This window comes from Camelus bactrianus, chromosome 5 (genome assembly GCF_048773025.1).
Source record: "Camelus bactrianus isolate YW-2024 breed Bactrian camel chromosome 5, ASM4877302v1, whole genome shotgun sequence".
In the NCBI taxonomy this organism is placed as follows: domain Eukaryota; kingdom Metazoa; phylum Chordata; class Mammalia; order Artiodactyla; family Camelidae; genus Camelus; species Camelus bactrianus.
The window spans coordinates 84925593-84945035 of NC_133543.1; the positions used below are offsets into that span (position 1 = coordinate 84925593).

General features: G+C 33.8%; 1 protein-coding gene and 1 non-coding gene across 2 annotated transcripts in view; one reads left to right on the plus strand and one right to left on the minus strand.

Moving 5' to 3' along the window:
* The window catches only part of TMEFF2 (transmembrane protein with EGF like and two follistatin like domains 2), a 225950-nt gene that overhangs the window by 67823 nt on the left and 138684 nt on the right, over positions 1-19443 (plus strand). The gene's annotated exons all lie outside the window — the stretch shown is intronic.
* Positions 17771-17843, minus strand: TRNAA-GGC (transfer RNA alanine (anticodon GGC)). Its single transcript has one exon. It is a non-coding gene; the product is annotated as a tRNA-Ala (tRNA).

A 19443-nucleotide genomic window follows, 5' to 3' on the forward strand; every position in this document is an offset into this window, starting at 1 on the left:
AATTTAACTCTTTCAGGCAGTACTTTGTTATAATTTTTTAAAAAGCTGAAAGCAGCCTTCATATTTAGGGGTGCTGAATAAGCTCTCAGTTCCTGAAACAACTTTTGAGATTAAACTAACTGTGGTTCGTGTCATATAGAAGTATTTCTGAACACGTGCCGAGGCTCTTTAGAGTTGGAGGAAGAGGAAAGGCGTTTTGTTTCACTAGGACTTGTATATATCCCTTAAAGACAAATCAATTTTCTGTGTTGAAACTTTGACCCTCTTAGAGCTTTTATAGTGAAGTAGTTACGTCACTCCTGAAATTTTCACCACAAAGTGGTTGCCTGTTAGAAACACAATTTCAGAGAACTTGTTCAAAAACTAGCAGTCACTCTAGGTAGTCAACTGAAGAGGATCAAAGGAATCTGTTATAAAATGATCTCTACTCTAAAATTTTTGGTACAAGACCCTCTATTTTGATTAGAGCACTGTTGAGTTTACAAAATTGAAACTAAAGATGTTCACAATATTTAAGGTGTAAATCATAAAGGGATAAAACCAAACTGTTCTTTAGCAGATTAGTTTTATTCCAATTCTGTACTTTATCAACAGAAACCAAGAAACTTCCATTTACTTAAGTACTTTCAACTCATCATTTCCCTTTCCTGATATTCTGTTTGAGCCCCCGACTTTCTTTAAATAAATTGCCATTTTCCTCTACGTCAAGAATCTTTTATTTCTATTAGTAATTAACCTATTACCATTATTTTTCATTTTCCTGTGACAAGTTTATGTGAGTATATACCTATTTGACGTTAAATAATTTTTAAGTTTACTTATTGAGTTGAATATGGGTCTCAGAAATAAATCCTATATCATGTATAGTTTATGAAAATTATCTTTAGTTGGAGCTTTTCATAACTTTGAGAGAGCCCTGCACCTTTATAAGATTTCTGAAACACATAATCTTTTTATCACTTCAGATCACAGCCATTTTCTGATAACCTCCATCAACTGGTAATCATATTTTAAAGTCTCATTTGTTAAAAAAAAGAGTTAGCTTTTTAAAAATCACAAATATCAGAGCTAAGAAAAAAATGACTTTTTTTAAACCACAAAACATCTGTTGGGAATATATATAGTAGCACTTTTTAAAATGGAGCTGTTAGATAATGATGAAAGTAAGAAAAAATACTTACTCTTTCAATAAAAATAACTACAGAAATAAAAAGTCATTGTTCAGAATGACTATTGAGCCTTACATGTTTGATCTCTTACTTAAAAGGTTTACAGATTCCTGTCAGCAATTATAAATAACATGTTGCACTGAGATTTTGCATTTTTAATAATTCTGATCATCAAGTGAAAATTGATTCCTTCATTTCTTACATCATAGTACTGGCAGTGACCTTAACGTATATCAAAAGATTTCTAAGACAGAAGTCTCACACAGATTCAGACCAACTCTCAGAGAATATTTTCTTAAATATAAGTAGTTACATTTTGAATAAAATCATGTGGATGTTTTGTCAGTCTACTCAGATTGTTAATATCACTAAAAAAACTAAAAAAAAATTATTTCCTTTATGTTTATAGCCAATGACTATTATCAACATACAATATTCTTTTGGTAAAATATAGTAACTTAAGTGTATATTCATTGAATTGATTCATTCATTGGCCTTCATTTTATGTATTGAATTCAGCAGAACATTCATAATTCTGTCAGGAAAGTCTTGTGATTTACTTCCACTTTATTAAACGTATTTATTAAATTTAGCTTACATGTATCATTATATTTTTAATTTTCATTTTACTTGCTCCAAAGATATTTTTCAAATTCAAGATTAAATATTATACTGATAAAGGAAGTAATCTACAAAAATAAGTGATGTTATGTGAGTTTTATTTTTACATAATATAACTCTTTTGGATTAAGCATCATATTCATATTCTCTGCAATCTGAGCTGTTTGTTTGATATTTGTCTGGTTGGTTTTTTTTTGTTTGTTTGTTTTTTTAATGAAAAACCCAAACTTACTACAGTCAGCCTGCTGTATCCACAGATGTGGAACCCGTGAATATAGAGGGCCAACTGTATTACACCATTTTATATAAGGGACTTGATCATCCACAAATTTTGGTACCCACAGTCTGTGTAGGGGGGAGACTAAACAGCTTATTAGAATTGATTTAATGTGATTAAGTGCTATATTCATTTCACATCATTTCTATTAAAAGAAAAGAAATTTCTTAATGAAAAAATATCCAAAACAAAAATATGTTCTATTATCTGTGCATCCATTTACTTTTCATAACCATAAGACTGGTATTAATTCATGTAAATTAGTTTTCTTGTTTAGTGTTAACATAAAATATATGATAACTAAGACATTCAAAAATACATGAAAATGATTCACCTTTTTATAGAACATTGTAATTGATCTGAAAAATCTCACGATGAGGACTTCTTTACCTATTCAAACTGCTCAATTGTTAATCTTTTCATTATTAGCAATCACTGGTAAAAAAAAAAAGAATAGACCTGAGATCATCTTTCCTACATTTGCTTCAGTAACAATATTTTTTTCAATAGTGCATAAGCTTAAACACTGGAAATCAACAAGTAGCTTTAATAAATGGTAATATTAATTTTAAGTGCTTTTTTACAACCTTCAGCATTAATGCAAATGAATGAAATATGTAGATAATATATTTTCAGTTATTATCCAAAAAAACTCTATATATGTGGAATAATAAAGAATCTGAAGAAGAACTGATTCAGCTACATTCAGAAAAAACAAGTAGAAATGAATGAGAAGGGATGTGCAAGAATTGCAACAAATTTTGAAATTCTGTTTATTACAAATTAGCATATAGTAAATTCTTAATACTCTGGAGGAGGCAGAAAGAGGTAGGCAAGGGTTTAGTCTTGAAAGGAAAAAGAGATGTTGTTCAGACATCATGAAAAGAAGAATGAAAGTACAGTTGGATTTTTATTCTAATGATGAAGGGTACCGACTAAAAACAACAACAAAAATCTCCCTCCAACTCTAAGTACCAACTTCCTTTTCCTTTCTTGTTTAGAATTGTCTGTACTTTCCACCTCTATTACTTCACTTCCTGCTCACCACTCAACCCACTTCAATTTGGGTTTTCTACCTCATCTTGCCGTATACATAGCTTTCTATAAAGTTACCAGTGATCTCTGAGTCGTGAAATTCAATGGACATTCTTAGTCCTCAGTTTGACTGCGTAGAAGGAGGTGACTCCATTGACCTCTTAGTCTTTGAAAACCCTGCTTCTTCAGTTTCCATGACTTGCCTGGTCTAATTTCCTCTTATGGCTCTGATAACAATTTCTCTGTCTCTTTTTCTAGCCCATCCTCATCATCCAGACATTAAATATCAGAATTCCTCAATGGTTAGTCACAGATTTTTCTTTTCTCCTTTCCTCTCTTTTGTTTTCATCTCCATTTCTTATTCTACATTTTCACCCTAAGCCATATCACCTATACCAATGACTTTAATTGTAATCTATATGCTAATAGCTTCCAAATATATGTCTCTAGTACAGAATTCCCTGAGGTTCAGACTTGGAAATGTAACTGCCTATGCAACATGACCATTAGGTATATCTCCAAAGTGCTTTAAAAGCACCTACAATTGAATATATCCCAAACCAAATTAATTATCTTCCCATCCATAGGCATGTACATATATTGCACACATCAAAATCAGGTTTTCCAGAGTATCCTATTTCAATTTAATTCTGTAATCCAGAAACCTAGATGTCCTTGTGATATTTGTCCTGCCCTCAAACCTCCCCACCATACGCTAGCTATCATCAGGTAACATAGAACTGGCACTCAAAGTCTGTTTTAAAGCTGTCCACTTCTTCCCTTCTTCGTCATCTATAATATAGATAATAAGGAAAATGCTCATTGAATTCAGAGATATCTTCAATAATTAACCATTCACTTGGTTAATGATTTAACATGTATTGTTCAAGGAGAAGTGGTTAGGAATAAATGCAATGAGGATCAATGTACTCAAGAAAAAATACCTAGAGGGGATAGGAAATTGATCAGAGGTAGCAATCAGCAGTGCATCAGTAGCAGAAAGGGATTTACAGAGATTTAGCCTACAGTAGATTGTGTGTGAACCGAATATATGGCTCTATTGATTTTTTAAAAGCACAATATAGGACTCATAAGTAAAAATAACAGTACATGGACTCTCATACTAATTATTTATTATACATAGCTCTCACTGATATACTTATATATAAATATAAATTATATATCACATAAAATTTTCCATTTTAACCATTTTTAAGTATATGATTCAGTAGCATTAGTTACAATCACAGTATTGTACAAAAATCACCACTTTCTTTTTCCAAAACTTTTTCATCACAGTAAACAGAAAATTACCTGTTAACAATAGCTCTCCATGGGTAAACTCTATAATCTACTTTTTTTTTCTGTAAATTTGCCTATTCCAGATATTTCATATACATGAAAACACATATTTATCCTTTTATGTCTGGCTTATTTCCCTTGGCATAATGTTTTCAAGGGTTTATCCATGTTGTAGCATGTATTAGACCTTCATTGTTTTTGTAGAGCCTAATAATATTCTGTCTCTATGGGTATATCATATTGTGTTTATTCATTCACTGGTTGAGGGCCACTTGGATTGTTTCTACCTTTTGACTTTTGAGAACAACACTGTGATGAGCATTGACACCTGTTAGGAAGTTCCTGCTTTCAGTTCTTTCAGGTGTATACCAAAGAGTGGAATTACTAGGTCATATGAAAATTCTGTTTAACTTTTTGAGGAATCAACAAACTATTTTCCACAGCAACTGCACCATTTTGTATTTATACTTGCAATGTACAAGGGTTCCTCTCATTGATATCTTTTCCATGATGGTATGAGTTTAATGCTTAATAATTTAGGATTGCCATAGATAATTTTGTTGCAATGAATTAACAAAGAATATTAAAGAATTTAAAAATGAAAGTTATAAGGCATAGCACATTGACCTGGAAAAATCTTTCTGTCTAGAGAAAGCAATGAAATTATCTAACACTCATTTTTATTTAAAAAAGATTTATGTTTAAGTCCTGTCCTTTAGTAGAAGATTATATTAACAACCCATGTGAGTATGGTATGTAATTCGAATTGTTTTTAGGGTAATCAAAAAATATTTCTGATTTAGGTTCTTTTTTGTATCCAAGCTCCAGATGACCAAAAGTACCCATTTTCAGCTTGCTGGCTAGAATAGTAACCTTTTTGTGGAGATGAGCAATTGCCTGCTAGGAAAATCAATTTAAAAGGTTGACCTGTTTGAACTAACTAAAATAATTGATCACATATAATGGATGACTGGCTATGTGTTTGCTTCTTTCTTCCATTCAATTCGAGAACAACAACCAAAAAAGGAACTTAGTTTGTAACAGATAGTCACCATGACATTATTAAACAGAAATTATCTGTTTTAATTATTTTCTAAAAAAGAAGTCATATGGTTTCTATCTTTTGTGGAAAATCAGAGAGAGATTTACAAGGCAAACAGGCGATAAACAAAATTATCTCTTAATTTCTCTTATTGCCTGGTGATTCCTTGACTATCCAGAATTGCTAATATATTGAGCCAATTTTATTTGGCATACAGAAATGTAAAGTCTTATTGCAGTGCATACACTCATACTGAAATATGTGGAGAAGTCACTTGAATTATTATGTTTGAGAAAATAACAAAGACCTCAGTGTCTTATAAACATAGACTGAATACCTTGTGAATGTATTAACATTTTCCAAGTCCGCAAAAAAAATCTTGATCATTATCAGCACATAATATCATATAAAAGAGGCAGTTCTGCTTTAAAAAAGCTATTTTTCTCTAATTATGGTTCTTAATTTTCCACAAATGATTGTATTTCGCTTAAGTATTTGCACTTTCATGGTAAGATTTAGAGCATTAAAGTAAATTTAAGAATCTTTTTAAGAAGTCTTTAGTAAGAGAACAAAGAATTTCCTAGGTACTCTGGTTGAAGTAAAGAAAGGAGTTCTGCAGATTATTTTTTTCCCTTTTACTTTTGTACTAATCTATCAAGATACAGAGATTTTTTATTTTCATGTGATGCTGAGGCATTCAGAATCTTGGACTTAGTTGATCTGTACATGAATTAACAGTCCTTTGATCTGAGTGTATTTAACCTTAATATTTTTTATAATTAACATAGATAATGTCATTTCTTTACTCAAAAGCTTTTATTAACTGCTCGATCAATGGATAAAATAAATCTAAACACCTTAGCCATTTTTTTCCCCAGAATGTTTGGAACGTGTTTCAACTCTCTTTTCAACCTTAAATTTCAGTATTACTTATCAAATATTCAATATGTGAAACAAATCATACTGTTCACTCTGCTTTATTCCCTCCGAAGTGTTTTTCATTTAATTCCCACCCACTGGCGGAGTATTTAACTCTTTGAATTCATCTATAAAAGTCTGACTCATTCTTTAAGTCCAAAGTCAAGGTCAAATGCCACCATCCCTTTAAACTTCTCTTGGTTCACTAAATGGGAAATATTTCCCACCTCCCTACTGCTATAGGACTATTTACTGCTATTGACATAATTATTGCATTTTGTCTGGAATTACACTTAGGTCTTATATGCCTTATTTCTTCTTCCAATTGTGAGTCCACATAAGTTGGGGCCACAGATTCTTCATTTTGGAATTTCCCAAAGCACTAAAAAAAAAAAAAAGTCATGCAGACAGGAGTACTTAAAATAAAGTTTATTATTTTGAATTGAATGGAATTCACATTCTCAAGTATAGATTATAAAAGATCATTTTAAGAAGCATAAAATTAATTCTTCATTAAGTAAAATAATTAACGAAGAAATTAGTAAATCATGGACCTCTTTTTGAAAATGATATTGGTTAAGTAAGGACAGTGCTTTAGGAAAGGAAGAAACATTAAATGATGGATTTATTTTATTTTATTTTTTATTGAAGTGTAGTTGATGTATAATGTTACTTTCAGGTGTACAGTAAAGTGATTCAGTTATACATATACTTTCATATTCTTTCCCATTATAGGTTATTACAAGAAATTGAATATAATTCCCTGTGCTATACAGTAGGACCTTGTTGTTTATCTGTTTTATATATAATAGTGTTTGTCTGTTAATCCCAAACTCCTGATTTATCCCTGTCCCCCACCTTTCCCCTTTGGTAAGAAATGGTGGATTTCTTAAAATAACTTTTTGGTTTTATTGTCAAGTTTATTGTAATTGTATAAAATAATGAAAAACAAAAAATACATGAGAATAAAATACTTTTACATACATTACCAAAGATAATCCCCAGATATACCAAGATATATTTTAAGCCCCCAAAACAGAGCATAGTTTACATATTTTTCTGTAGTTTGTGCTTTCCTAATAACAGTTTGTCATGACTATTTCTTTATAAATAAATATGCTTCTCAAACATTTTTCATGAATGCCCAGCATTACTTTCTTGTCTTTATAAGCCCTATACTTGAACATTTTGAATCCTAGTTTGTTTGTTTTTTTAACTTTCGTTCATGTGAGTTAAACTTCATGCTCATCTGAGTTTCTGTTTCTTAGAAATAGAATTGTCTCACCCAGAACATACATTGTGTTAAAACTATCCATATGCATTAATAACTTTCCCTTCAAACATTTTTTCCTTTGCTAATTTCTTTTGGCAGCAGTGGTATTTTATAGTGCCCAATAATAACTTTCATAACCATCTTTTTTTCTGACTCAAAATGCATTCTCTAAAATATTCCTCAAAATCGAGATACGTCATAATTCTTACCCACTTGGAAAACATTAGATGAAGCCTTGGCTAAAGAAAAAGTAATTGGATAAATGATGCAATAGCCTTGTTTTTCCTTTATCTTATATTTTCTATGTATCTGAAGATACATGTTTTGTGGTTAGTTGTATCATGACACACTAATGGCAGGTAGTAAATAGTGACTCAATATTGCAAATTCAGAGATGCCAACAGAATTAAAGAAGCATGCCGTTGGCTTTTAGCGTTCCAGTTCTAGAGCTGTGTTACCTCCCACTTACCATTGTGTGATGTTGAACCAACACCTAACAGTTCTTAGCTATTGTTTCTGTACTTACAAAATAGAAATAATGAGAGTACCTTCTTTGATGGGTGGTTGTGAAGGATAGATTAGATAATACATAGCAAGTGTATTGCTCAGGGCCTGCCACCCAGGAAATCTCTGCAAAATAGTAGCTGTTACTACTTTTATCTACAGTATTTGGAAAATAGCTGCCTAAGATACAGGTTCCTTACTTGATAGATACAATCAGTAAATGGTTTTGTTTATTGTAGAATAAGTTACATTATTTAAGGGGAAGGAAACGTGCAAAAACAATCTTAAAATTTATGTTCACTTTCGTAACCCTCCATGAAATACATATATATTCAACCTATCTCATGAACATTAAGATAATTTGGTAAAAAAAAAAGTTTGTGTCATTCTGGAGCAGGTCAAATGAAAAGAGTGTGTTGCTCGACATTACAACATCAATTAGACTTCATATGAATATTTAAAGAATTCTGGTAATAATTCATGTGATCAAATCCAAAAGGAGCCTTTTCAATTAATGGAAAGTTTACAGGTCAAATCTCTTCACGATATTCATACATATTTTCTTGTCTTGAGTTAACATGAGCTAACAGTCAGGGTTACAATTTCACCTATAACTGACTTAAAGAAATAAGACAGGTAAAAAGAAAAGAACTGCCTTTCACAACACAAACATAGAATTAAACTGTCAAGACTTGAAATGTTCAATAAACTACACGTAGAGTAAGATTTTTTTAATTCAAATAATTTTCTTTGAATTTGATGGGAAATGAATGTATTGGCCAGAAAATTGTGACAATTAATTGCAGAATGACTGAATTTTAATGAAAGGCTCTAAGAAAAAAATAATGAAATGAATGTGCTGTTTGCTTTTAAATCATTTACAGTTGAATAATTTATGTTATTTCTAATTCATCCAGTTAAATTATCCAAGATGAATACAATATGAATAGAATAGGTTCAGAATTGTCAGGTTTTTGCATTAAATTGTTTGCCAATAACCACTTTCTGTTTTTTTAATACTATTTTAGTGGCTTTATGTATTGCATTAGAAGACTAAGCTAAAGTACATAACATAATGAGTTTGCAGGGTTATAAATACTTGACCTACATCTTCCAGATGTTAAAATAAAATCTCTCGTGTAGGTAGGTTACGTGTTCACTCAAAGAAAACTAACTTAACTGGAAATTATTCTGATTATCTCCCCCAAATTTGACTCACCCTATTCTCCCCATTTCTGTGTCTAAAAGCCTTCTCCATTTGTTCATACCAAAAACTTTGCAGTCTTGCCAAATACCTTTCACTTCTTTCCTCTCGAATGCCATATCTCATCCATCAGTAAATCCTCTTAGAGGCTACCTACAAAACATACCCAGTATATACCTCTCCCAAACGCCTACCGCTACCATCTAACCCAAGCCACCATCATTCTCCCATGTCCATATTCTCTCTCTCCCTCTGATTATTAAAGTGGTCATACTGTTTCTCCCTGCTTTGGCAGTTGCTTCCCTAAGTCTCTTCCTGATAGAGCAGCCAGAACGTTTCTTTATAAATAGAAGTCAGAATGTGTCACTCCTCTGCTCAAAGCTCCCAGTGGCTTTCCATCTCACTTGAGTAAAAGCCACAGGTCTTATGATGAACTTCACAGCAGTATGATGAGCTCACTCTTGCTACATGTCTCATTTTATCTCCTACCACTCTCTTTCTTTTTTCCTCAGCCACACCAAGCGTGCTCTCACCTCAAAGCTGTAGCAGCTCTGCATATAAAATAAAGACATACAATTTCTCATTTTCTTTCTCCTTCTACTAACCCCACCATTGCTTTGATTCTCACCAAGGGAGCTCTGGAATCCAACTCTGAATGCTAACGGACTAACTGCCTGACTCAGTATACATAGTAACTGATGATTCATACAGCACTCTGCTAGGTGTTTTACTTGCAGAGTGGAAAGCAAGATTACTTCTTTCATTAAGCTTCTGTACTATTAAGAATTAGATACTGGGTCACAGCTGGGGTTTTGTTAATATATAGTTGATGGAAGAAGCAGACAAAGTCCAAAGATTAGATCTGACTCCTTAAGGTACTGGAAGAAGATCGCTGCAATTCTGAAATGGAAACAAGAGGAAGAGCAGCTCTTCTGAGGGACAAACACATGATGACATATGTCTGAAGGTGAATCCAAAACCAAAAGGTTCATATGCTGGCCAAGATCCAAGCTTAGGTGGGGCAGGATATGGGAGGAAATCTAATTATCACGCCTTTTAGCTTTTAGTTCGCCATTTTGCAATGGTTAGTCCAGGAATGAAGGTCATGCTTACCAGCTTAACACCCGAGCACAGATCAGGTATTCGTCTGTTAAAGACCATTTAGTGGCACTCCATCTCACTCACAATAAAAAGTCCTCACCATGATGGCACATAAGGCCCCACAGAGTGTGCCCTGACCTCAACCTCATTTTCCGTGTTTCTCTCCCTCTTAACTCCGGCTACACTGGTTTGCTCATAATTCTTCAAATGGGGCCCAGGATGCTCTGCCCCTGGATACTTCATGGCTCTCTCTCCCTCAGCTCTTTCTAGTTTTTACTTTCATGTCACCTTTTCAATAAGCAAGTAGAGGCTTTAATTTTGTTCTTATTTTTAAAGTGGTGATAGTGTTTTATGCACGTCTCCCCGACTGCTACTATTATTTAGCATTCTAACTCCTTCTAATTTTTTTTAGATCAGCCACCCTAAAGCTAAATTAAATTACATTTATCGAGCCTTTGTATGTGCCAGATACCATGCTGTATGCTGTATATGCAGAATCCCATTTATTCCTCTAACAATTTAGAATAATCACTATCTCCGTGCTGTTGATAGAGAAGGTATAATTCAGAGAACTTTGGATTCGGGAGCATTGCCTTGCCTATGGTTGAAAAGAATGCTTCTTTTTGTGGACCTGAGTTCCCTCTTCAGATATTTTCTTTAGATTGACTAATATTTAGTTCAGAGAGAGTGCATTCTCCATGTGGGACTAGATTTCTAAGTGAGACAACACAGTCTGGATCCTCAGATGTCTGTTACAGCCTGAGGCACTACCTGGGGCACAGGATAGTCCAGTGACTCAGCACCTGTGGGTGAATCAGGACACGGGGTCCCTCTCCTAGCTCATCCATTTACCAGCTCTGCAGGATTTCCCAGTGTCTAGTTTTGGTTCTTCTGTGAATTAATCATACCTAAAGCCAGAGCTAAGCCTGTAAGATTTTGAGGTTGTACTTTAAAAGAAAGCATACAAAATTAGGTACAAAAATGCATATTTAGAGGAGAAGGGAAGAAACATAGCAAAAAACAAATATAAAATAACTGACAAATACCTCAAATATTATAAACTCCAGAAAGAAATAGCAATATTTTTGTTTTATGCCAAACAGTCAAAGTGACACAACTAAGAGTTGTTGGAAAATAGCTGGAGTCAGACTTTCCTGGAAGCCCAAGGATGAGGCAGGTCCTTCTGGATAAAGGTATCCAGTGGGAACCACTATTCCAACACCGTATCACACACAAGGTCCGTTTTTCAGGCTCCAAGCCTATCAAGAAATTACCTCGAAGTGTGCATGACATATTGTGAGTGAAACCAGTCTCTAACATAATTTGAATTAAGTTAGGTAAGGTGGTTCCCTGGTATAAAATATGAAGAGGTTTATTGAATGTAAAACTTTTTTTTTGGCTATTTTAAGGCAATTACTAACTTTGACAATGAAAGTGTGAACAGGACCATAATTCATTATTAGGCTAACATTTTTTCTTTTTCTGAGCATTTGTCAATAACTTCTGGCCATAACATAGAGTGGTGTATATATATTTGTAATATACTTGCATAATACTTATAAAAACAGTTTAAAAAACTAAAAGGTGTCTAAATTTTTCCATTAATCAAACTATGCTTATTCAGAAGCAGTATTGAAACAAAATATACTGTCACTCAAGGCTGGAAAAAAGCCATGCAATGGTTATCATGTGGTATGGGAAGGCAGAGGCAGGGAGATAAGACCCTAGCTTCTTATCCATGCTTGATTTGTACTTGCCAATGTGATCTTGAGAAATTAACTAAATACTTTTGTGACACAGATTCCTTAGATGTCGGAGGAGCCAATGGTTTTAGGTGTTCCTAATGTCGTTGGGGAAAATAAATCTTGAAATGAATATACATGTCTGTGTGCTTTTAGTACCAGAACCCGTTGGACAGCAGCTTAGACTGAAGCATACGATGCAGTTCTGCACGCCAAACTGAGAAATTTGGGTAGGAAACCCTTTTTGCTTTAAACAGCCTTTGAAGCTGCCAGTAATTAATTTGATCTAGTTGTTAAAAAACTGAAGCCAATCTCTCTAAGTTGTGGGGATCTGTACACGAGCCATCTGGAGCCAGCAGATAATGGGGACAATTTAAGTCATACTTACATAATTGTGAATAAGATAACTCATTTTGGTTTGAGTTCAAGGATTTAGGAAAACAGAGCATAACCAATTCAAGAAAGCTTGAAACACAATAGTAACAAGAACTATACATGCAAATGTATCTGGTTTGAATTAAAAAAAGAAAAAAAGATCTGAAATCTGTATCCCTAATGTCCCAAGCTTTCAAAAGAGTTAGTTCATGGACTTAAGAAGTGACACCTGACTAGATATTACTCAGATACTAAAAAAATAAAAATAAAGCAGGCTTGTTGACTACTAAAAAATACAGTTTAGCTAGGAACATTACTCAAAGTTTTCAGTTCCCATCTCTAGTGAGAAGAAAAAAACAGCATTTGTTTGCTGTAAAGATTGAAATAGAAACAACTGGAAAAATTGGAAGAAGGGAAGAAAGAACAAGGAAGGCGGCCCATATTGATTGATTGCCCTTCAGTTCTCAGTGGATGAGCCCTGTGGCTGTTACCTGCTGTCTTTCGCAAATATTAACTGAATGCTAATGCAGTTTTAGACAGTTGACATTGTTGGGAGTTTCAAAAATATAATACCACTCTGTTTTTAAAAACCAACTCTTTATTAAACACAATTTCATGCCTGCTTTCTATAACTGAAATACTCTGAAAAATTCAATACAATTCCTTTTGAATAACTAAACTGAATAATATTTTACCAAAGCCTTTCTCAATGCTTACCCTAAGCAAATTTTGTATTATTCACTCATACATACGATGAGTTATGGTGATCAGCTGGCAAAAGACATGCTTTCAGAGAGTCTCTTCTGCTGCTTTTCATAGGGCTGCCATTTACCCAGAAGAAAAAAATCTTCAGATTTTGAAATTTTATTGAACTGCCAACTTAGCTAATTTGTCTTTATTTTTCAAATTTTACTTTTATCATCTATTGGAGAGAAGAGCAGAAGACTGCATCTGCCTTGATCTGAGCTGCTCTGCTGTAAACGAAATTGAAAAACACAGTAGAAACTTGGTTCTACCTTATTCTTAAAACTCTCCTGTATAATCAGGAATTATCTACAGGGAAACCCAAGGCATTTTTGTAAAGACTTCATTTCTTAGCACTTCGCCTAGTCTCATTTTAACACTTGACATCAGATAATGAGGGGAGTGTTTTGGGAGCAAATTATTTTAATTCTAAATGACAGGCAAAGTAAGTACTTTGAAAACATTGGTTCAGAAATTCAATATAAGTTGAATTCAAAAATTAATATAAATAAAATAGAAAAATATTTTTTTCCACATAGGAAGGTCAGGGTTCCACGCAAGTAAGATTTGGACTGAGAGCGTTTTTGCTTGGTAGACCATGACCTTGCATTTGATACTACTCACTGTGTAGAAAGTCACTTTGTTTTTTAAAGACTGTTAGTGTTTTATTTCACTCTGCTATTGTGGTTAAATTCAAGTTAGAGATTATTATTTGGGGGACCATGTCCTACCCTAAAGCATTATTAGATGATGATTTATGGTACTAAGTAGCAAGCACAGAATTATATTACATTGCACACTTGTATTTGGTTAATTGAGTCAAATGTAGTTGTCATTTGCCAAGTGCTCGTGAACTTTCTTTTCTTTATCTTCCCTTTCCTCTAAGTTGCTGTTTAAAGGGAGACTATCACTACCACTTTGGTGAAGTCTGAATGTGATAACATACATAATGTACCTAGAATCCTAGCTTTGCACTGTCTTCACTTCATTTAGAAGATTTGTAGGCTAACATGAGCTCTGAATGTGAACATATTTTTTCCAATGATGGATTTGCATAACCCAAATAAAAATAAAAACAGGAGAACCTTAAGAGATACTAACAGTGGATGTCGAAGAGCACAAAGTGCAGTTAAGACATGGGGACTTGCACCTGCCTTCCTTCTTCTGTTCAACCACAAGGACAAAAGACCGTACTTCAGATTACAATGAAGATTTATTCCATTTTGGTTAGATTAAAAATATGCAGTCAAATGCTTATTTCTCTGAGAGAAGAGTGTATGGTAGGTCACTTGAAGGTGTCTGTTGTATCTTAAAATCTATTTGAAATGTTTGAATGAATTATTGTCTAAATTGACAGGTGACTTACATCCAAGCTAACAAAATACTTCTGCTAGCATAGCCCAAGAGCAACAATGTTAAAGAATACATGCTCTTCATAGGCTTTGGGTGAGTAGATAAGATAATATGATACGTGAATTAGGAAACAAATAAGCTGAATTATAACAAAGTCTACGTAATTCTATTGTGAGATGTCCTTACTTGCAGTCCCTCGCAAACCATGCACTGGGTGGTGAGTGTGCTTGTAATAAACATTAAGGGAGCTTCTTACATGGAGAAATGCAAAGGCAATTTTTTTTTGAGATAATCTCAGTAAATACCTAAGGTGAAGTTAACATGATTTCCTTAAATTGTTTAATAATGGGTGTGCCTATAACTATTCAATCTGCAAAATTTAGTGTATACACAAATCTGATAATTCTTTATTACACATTATATATAAATATATTTATATATGCTAGTACTAAGAAATAATAATACTAAAAATGGATAGAAACATACATTTGTGTTTTTAGAACATTAAAAAAACTCAAATTTAAAGATATATCCACATTTTTAATATATTCTTTTCTTTTTATAATTTTCAAAATGATGAGTACATTTAAAAACCAAAATTAAATAACAGGCATAGAGGATTAATTTGAAAGCAATCAGTCCTGCATGGTATATTTTATTATATGCAGAATGAGTATCTAATTTCTAATTGACCTAAATACTAAACTTCTAGAATGGTTCTTAAACCATTAAAAAATTAACCTGTCTAATAAATACAGCCGTATTTCTGTTGTTTTACATTAATGCTTCATCTACATTTACGTATATAAAAATTTTAACTTCAGCTGAAAATTTCTTCGCGTAAAAAGTCCCAACTGTCATTTGGAATGAATGAGGCCCAATTAATATTCGATTGATTTCATCGTCAATGGATGACCACGTCACAGCCTGAGCAGAAGAGAAAGTCAAATAACAGCAACTGCTTCCTCTTGCAGAGCAACAGGACAGCCGTCCAGATTCCATTTTCTGTGTTCTGTGGAGCAGTGTCTCCAAATCCCACAACACCACTTCTCCTCATTATGGAAACCTCTTCACAGTTTACAGGGTTGGAGCAGAAGACTAAGCCACAACAAATGCCCAAAGCAGCGTTTAAGGCAGTCATCTAAACTGTGAATATAATGTAACCTCAGATTATGGATTGGGTCAAAAACCGTGAAGCGCATTTATCTTTACATACATTTCATTTGTTGGTTGTGGTTTCTAAATATTTTGACAGTTGATTATTTATTTCTTTTAGGTTTAAAATAAGTTATGGAAGACTTTTCTTCCCAGAGTGCAGGAAGCACTATGCTTGAATTAGAGGTCCTAAATTGAATACTCTGATAACATCTAGCTCGGCCATTAGCTTATGTCTAGTATCATTATGGAAAGTCTCTTGGTCTTTGCCTCTAAAGTAAATTAGTGATACAGTCCTCTCTCTCATGAGGATTTGTGTTGTTATTGTTGTTCTTTGTCTTTGTTCATGTTTTAAATAAGTGTTTTCCATATTTCTTTGACCATGAACAGTCTTGAAAATAAAATTAGGATAAATGGGTGACCTTATTTGCCAGAAAAAAGCACACATTTATAATTTATTTTCAAGGCAAGAAAGGTGACCATATTTTTCTCTCACTGAATCCCATGATGTTGCTATTTCAAAACTTCCTTAAGGACTTACTACCACGCCATATACAGAAAATGATACATAGGAGCCTGTAGAGGAAAGCGTCTGTCTTGCTGGAGAAGAATATTTCCATCCATTTCTGCCCTTCATTGGAATCAAATTTACTTCCTTTATTTATAGTTACAAAATTTTTCACTGTCTCCAATAAATATAGTGCTGAAAGAAATTGAATTATATCCTTCTTTATATACAATTAATATCCTTTAATACAATTAAAAGTTACACTTGATTGAGGGATATAGCTCAATGGCAAAATAAACAGCAAGTTCTGAGCCAAAATAGTAAACTAATATATAAGCAATTCCGCTGACCTCAAGGATTTTAGTTGTAAAATGTTGGCAGGCCAGACACTGAGCCTCAAAGCAAGGTCCTCCTTATAGCTTCAGCTGTGTCCCCGCATCCATGTTACCTTCCAAGCTCCTGCCTTCGTAGAATCTGAAGGGAGAAACTTAAGAGGACTCTTCTGTCTACAGGGAAAGGGAAGCTGCCTGTGGATGACTTAGAACAACATGGGGAGGGGGGAAATTAGATGAAGGGAGAGTAAGAAAACAATAGCAAACCTACTCAGAACATCATAAAGGCAAGAAAGGAATGATAAGGGATAACTGAGCTTGGCAGGCCATCAGCGGTCGTGGAGGACCACGTGTGTTTGAGGGAAGTTCAACCCTGATGTTTCAGTTCAGCTTTTGTGATCAAACGCTGGGCTTGCATAAATGTTTAAACTCTACCTTACTCAAGTGAACTGACCATGAGAGCTTCTAGGATATGAATGACAGCATAGACTCAGTTTTGAAAGAGGCATAGCAGTGAAACTGGTAAAACCCAGAGACAAATGTTGACTCATCTTATTTAAGAGAGTCATTATGTTTGGAAGATCATTGGGTTCTAGAAGAAAATGCATCCATTTCTGTTGCTAGTGGGATGCTAGAATATAAATTTTCAAACATTATTTATTTAAAGCAAAAATGCTATTAATAGCAATGAGTATGAAACTTGATTATTGGCAGGTTAATTTCCCCCTCTCCAGTATGTGCATTAACTAATGCCAACTGATCTCAACACAAATTATGAGCATGCAAGAAAAACTAATTGTTCCACATTATTTTACAGTTATTATTGATTACCATGCCCTTTGCAAATCAAGACAGAAATAGAAAGTGTAATAATTCTTAAGGATGAATTTAACAGTTACTAGAGTGGAGGAAGGATGTTTCTGAATACTTTCTTAATTACATATTAAAATCACAGGATACATTTAAAGGGCTTCAACTGAGTATAAGTAAAATCTGACTAAATTTTAGAACACGACTTCTAATAAAATATACACTGACTTAAGAGGAGACTTTTTTCATTAATTATTATCCATGCATATTTCGGGAGGGATTAGGTTAATTTATTTATTTCTTAACAGAGGTACTGGGAATTGAACCCAGGACCTTGTACATGCCAAGCACACACTCTACCACTGAGCTATACCCTCCCCTCAAGAAGAGACTTCTCTTTTCAAGTTGAAAATTGTTTCTTCTTTCTATCAGAATCATATCCTCTTCAGCCACAAATAGCTTAAAGTCAAGATAAAAATTGAGATAAGTGTAGCAACCACACACACACACACACACACACACACACACACACACACACATAAATACACACACAATTACTAAGAACGTTTTCTCCTGGCTGTGTGGTAGAATTTTATTTCAAATAGTATTTAAATGCCACTTGAAATGTATTTGGGTCAGTGTCTTTGGAATTTAGCCTTATGTTACATTAAGTGGGACACAGGTAGGCTGAGTGGCTACATTACACATTAAGTAGGAATATAAGGTAAAAAAGTAATGTGAAAAGCAGTATAATAAAAGTCGTATAATATGAAACTTTTATCTGTGTCCTGAGTCCCGGCTCTACCTCATCCTCTCCAGCTAAGCAGACCCCAAAAACCTCAACAAGAACGCAGTTTATCGACATTCCTCCTTTTCAAAAGATTATGTAAATAAAGTAGATAAGCTTTATTCAAGCCAAATTAATAATAAGTACATTCAAAAGTAACTGCTTGGAATATCAAAGGTCAAGACACTTGAATATGCCATGTAGAGGATTACCATGATCTATTGCTAATACCTTGAGTCTAGAAACAATCCAGGGGCTTGGAAAAACAAAACACAACAAAAATCTCATTTTAGGCTTAATACTTGTGTTTGTAAGACCATCCCAAACACATATGCAAACCCAAATCCCTTCCCTTCCTTTTCTTTCCCTTTTTTACTATTTCTTTATTGTTTATTCTTTTTTTTTTTTTTTTTTTTCCTGCTTAGTTCTCTTAACTTGAGTTCTCAGGGTTTCACTGTGGGTTTCAACTCTAAAATTACTGCAGTTGCTTTAGAAATGACCAATAAAGTCTGACTGAGGTCTACATGTCATGCAGAGGCAAAATTTACCTGGAATTTCTGGCACCAGCTCTTGTCTGAATCTCATCTAGCCTTTTAAGGAAGGAAGTTAAGGAAGAGAATAGAAATGTTTTTTGTGCTCTTATGGTTGAGGTCTTGGGATTCAGATTTGGAACTTATATCCAAATGCTTTCTTATACTACTTTCTGCATGTCCAATTATGGCTAGTTCTTAGGGATGAGGCATACCTAGCCTTCTAATATCTGAGAAGAGGTGAGACGTTATTTAGAAAAAGGCGAGTCTCTTTGGGAGCACCAAATGAATACTTTTTTATGTGCAGAGAATTGATGATAATATAGGAATAAAACAGACTTATTCTAGAGAAAAAGTTATTAAACTAGACCAAATACTCCCTCCAAAATAAATAGCATCCAGACATCACTCTCCATCTCCTTGTCTTGATACATTTTTTTTTTTACTACCTATTGTATCTTGTATCTATTAATCCATTTGTTAGCATCTGTTTCTTCCCAGTTAAATGTGAGCTCCATGAAAACAGGGACACAGTGCAGGGAGAGCATCAGCCTTAAGATGATTCCTAGTCTCTGAGCAAAACTGGGAAAGGAGGAACAGCTCACAAACAGCAGTGATGTGGATCTGCCTAAGAAAGGGGCACCTGGAGAAAATATCAAGA